A 4281-nucleotide genomic window follows, 5' to 3' on the forward strand; every position below is an offset into this window, starting at 1 on the left:
TGAATCTGCCTGTCCCCATCCCCATCCCGGGTGTTCCCTGTCCCCATCCCTGAATGCTGCCTGTCCCTGTCCCCATCCCTGAATGCTGCCTGTCCCTGTCCCCATCCCTGAGCGCTGCCTGTCCCCATCAATGAGCACTGCCTGTCCCCATCCCTGAGTACTGCCTGTCCCTGTCCCCATCCTGAGCACTGCCTGTCCCCATCCTGAGCACTGCCTGTCCCCATCCCTGAGCACTGCCTGTCCCCATCCCTGAGTGCTGCCTGTCCCTGTCCCCATCCTGAGTGCTGCTTGTCCCCATCCCTGAGTGCTGCCTGTCCCTGTCCCCATCCTGAGTGCTGCCTGCCCATCTCCCCTCCTGGGATGCTCCCTGCCCTCTTCCACCTCCCGGGATGCTGCCCTGCCCCTCTCCCGGGCTCCAGTGACTCACAGCACATCGCCCTGGGAAATAGGATGATGCTGGAGGGAACTGGGTTGCTGCWCTCTGTGCGATGGGCAGGCTGCAGTGGCAGAGTCAGCTCTGGCAAATTAAATCGTGGAGGTTTCTCCCTGGCACAGATGGATTTGTTGTGCTCATGGGGTTCCTTCTCCCCATCCACAGCAGGAAAATGTTTCAGCAGTGTGAGCCTGCCCCCAGAGCACTCAGCACAGCCCTGTTTATAGAACACAGACTGGTTTGGGTGGGAAGGAATCTCAAATCTCATCCCATTCCAACCCTCTGCCATGGACATGGACACCTTCACAGACCAGGTTACACAGAGGTTACTCTGGGAATTTACCTCTCTGATCCTTCCTGAGCTGGAGCAGATCTCCCAGAGGTGCCAGTGCTGAGTGTGGATTGGACCTGGGAACCAGGACAGAGCTGGTCCAGCAGGCCACCCCCACTCCCCCCAAGGGCAAGGCAGTGAGGGGTTTTGGGGGACAGTGGGGGCCGTTTTTGGGGGGCAGTGGGGTCCAGCCCCATCCGGCAGCCCCTGGGGACACATTTCCACTGCAGACCAGGGATGGCTGGCATCTTGCAACTTCACACTTTTATTTTTCACCTTCAGAGAAGCTGCTCCAGGAGCAGGGGACACAGCACTGCTTTGCCCTCTGTGCCTCAGTTTACCTCATAAAAACCAATCTCAGCTCTCYGCCCTTGCAGCAGCTCCTGTGGAGGTTTTTAGGAGCTCTCTGCCCAGCCTGGAGGGATGGACCCATGGAGCTGGAGCTGTGCACTGAAGGCTGGGACTTTTCCCTTCCCACATCCCTGCTGTGAGACCAGAAGGAATTTGGCCCGTGCCAGCACAAGGAGCCACATCCATCAGCGCTGGGTAAACAGAGCCGATTGTTCCAGCGCTGCAGGAAGGGACAGGAGGAGAGCACAGCAGCTCCCACAAGGGTCACTGCACAAGGAAAATGCAGRCAGGGGKCTTGGGAGGGCCTGGCTGACCCACAGCCCTGCCTGGGAGRTGGGAAGAGGTACCCAGGTGCCGATGTTAGAGCAGCATCCTCTGCCCTCGCGGTGCCACCGGAGCAGCGCCGGCCGTGACGGAAATGAGTCCTGAATTTGAGCATAAAGCGGCTGCCAGGGTAACCCACCCCTGCCAGCTCCTCTCTGCTTCACCCCGCTGCTGGAGGAGGCTGATGGAAGTGAACATCATGCCCATCTCCAGAGCCAGGGAAGAGCCACAGAGCTCTGCTCAGGCACTCCAGAGCCGCTCCCTCCAGCCCTGCAGGGAGGGGAGCATGGAGCCCCCAATTCCTGCAATTCCCCAGGCTGGCAATGCCCCCTGCTCTCCTCTGTCCTCCTGCAAATACAAATTTGGGTTCTTCCCCTTTCAGTCCCAGAACATCACCTGCACAGGCTGATCTGGCGGGTGGCCATGGCAGGAGGTTGGAATGATGATCTGTGAGGTTTCTCCCAACCCAGCCCATTCTGTGACCCCATGGCTCTGTGGTTCCATGATTGTGTGGCTCTGTGGTTGCTGCTCCTGACTCGGCTGGCAGCCTGTCCTGCTGGGGACAGTCCCCAGTGTCCCTGCTCACAGAGGGATTGTTCTCTGCTCGCACAGGGACGCCTTTGCTCAGTTACCCAACACAGGAGGGGACTGGAGCGGCTTCACGGGTGACTGGAGTGAGACAGGGCAGGGACAGTCTCACCCCAGAAAATCCACGCACATTCAGCCAGGGCAAGGGGCCGTTTATGGCTCACCAACATCACTCCSATTCCTTCCAAGCAAAAACCTGGCGAAACCAAAATCTCAAGAGCCGTGAGACCGCYGGAATTGGGGAGCCAGGGGCGGGCAGGGCTGAGCAGGGCGGTGCCCCCGGGCTCGGCAGGGTCCCAGTGCTGCTGATTGTCCCCGACAGGAGCTCTGTCCCCGACAGGAGATGTCCTGACAGCATGAGCCCCCGGCAGAGGCTGCGGAGCGGGGCTGTCAGGAGCTCTTAGGGTGACAGTGACTTCAGCGGGAGCGGGGGTGGGCACAGGATCCTCCTCTGAACCCCAGACATGAGAGTTTGGGGGCTGAAATGCTGAGCCCCCACGGCTCAGGGCTGTGGTCACGGAGCTGCCACCCCATCCCTTGGCTCGTCACTCACCCAGCCCACACTGTGGAGCCTGACACGTCAAACTCCCCCGTGAAATGAATGAAAACTCATTGCATGTTAACCTTGCTTTTGGCCAGATCCGTCCTTTGCTCCTAAGGAAGGAGCAGTTTGACCACGAGCGTGTCTGGGGCGACAATCAGCTCAAAACCAGAACAGCACTGAGGTCACTTCTGCCCCATCATGTGGAGTTTATTCGGTCGTTTAAGGACAAGAAGTCACTGGGGGAAGAGYTGGGAACTGTGGCATGAAAGCCCAGGCCCTGCAGGGAGCTCCCCACAGGCGGCCCCGGGCACGCAGAGCACTGGGGGATGTTTACAACATGACATTTCCAGACGTTCTGGAAGGAAAGGAAAGAAAAGCATTTTGTTTTCAGGGTGAGAGCATCATGTCTGCCTGGCTTTGCGTGGCATGGACACTGCTAGCAGCAGGACAGGGGCAGGGCAGGCTGGGCTGGCAGCACAGCCCCGCTCCTGGGAGCCCAGCCCAGGGGTGCTGGTGGCTGCAGTGTCCCTGACACCTCGGGGACAGCCTGGCTGAGGGATCCTGGCTCACTCTGGGCTGCAGGAGCACCTCTGGTGGGTGACGGCCCCCTTCTGTGCTCCTGCCTCCTGAATTTGGGGTCTGGGGYAGCTCCTGGAGCAGCAGACCCCACTGCACCTCGTGCTAACACTGTGGATCTGCTGAAGATCCCATCTTCTGCTGATGCTGCCATGAAAAACCACAAAACCCCTCTGGGCCCCTCACACCCCTCCACCCATCCTTTGAGGGTGCCGGGCTCTCTCTGAGTTTTAGACAGACAGACAGACTCCTCTTTTCACATTTAAGTTTCCTGGACAGCAGCAGCACCCCGTGGCATATGACAGGGATGTTCGTACCTAATTTTCCTCATTTTTCCTGGAAACCCTTTGCCTTCAGGACTTGTGTCAGCCACCCAGAGATGCCAGGCTCACCCCTGCCATGCTGCTCCAGTGAATGCCATTGCACTTTGTACCATTTCTTTTCATCCCTCTTTGCCCCACTGTTCTGTCAGCATCCCCATCCCCCCACAGCTCCTGGCTCCCCTCCCTCCCCTTCCCCACTTGTACACCAAACTCAGGACAGCAAAACCTTCATTTGGGGTTTTCACACCTGCAGCAGCATCAGCCARACAGCCCAGAGCCTCCTGATTAAATTTCAGTGTCCAGGGGTGAACGGAGGGATGGGCACAGCACCCTGTCTGTCCCCAGCCCGTGCACCGCTGCCTCTGGGCTGCAGCCCCACGAGAGGAGGCTCMATCCCACATGGAGGAGGCTCAGGATTCAATCCTCCATGGATGAGGCTCAATCTCCCATGGGGGAGGCTTGGGGTTCAGCCCCACATGGAAGAGATGTAGGGTTCAGCCCCATATAGAGGAGGATCGGGGTTCAATCCCCCATGGATGAGGCTCAGGATTCAATCCCCCATRGAGGAAGCTCAGCCCTGCTTGGAGCAGCATGCAAAGACCCAGTCAAGGTCTGTCCATGCACCCCATCAGTGTTTGCCAGCTTTGCTACCCCCCCAGGCGGATCTGAAGCCACACCTTGTGTCCAGAGAGGCTGAGGCAGTGCCAGGTCTGTGCCTCCCTGCTCGATGCCACTGCAGAACGTGGCCCTGGGACCACTGGAGCCCGCTGCAGAGTGGGGTGGGCTGGGGCTCTGCTCCCCTCGGCACCCC

The sequence above is a fragment of the Malurus melanocephalus genome, unplaced genomic scaffold (genome assembly GCF_030028575.1).
Source record: "Malurus melanocephalus ecotype Western Australia unplaced genomic scaffold, MMel_1.1 scaffold_516, whole genome shotgun sequence".
NCBI classification, from domain to species: domain Eukaryota; kingdom Metazoa; phylum Chordata; class Aves; order Passeriformes; family Maluridae; genus Malurus; species Malurus melanocephalus.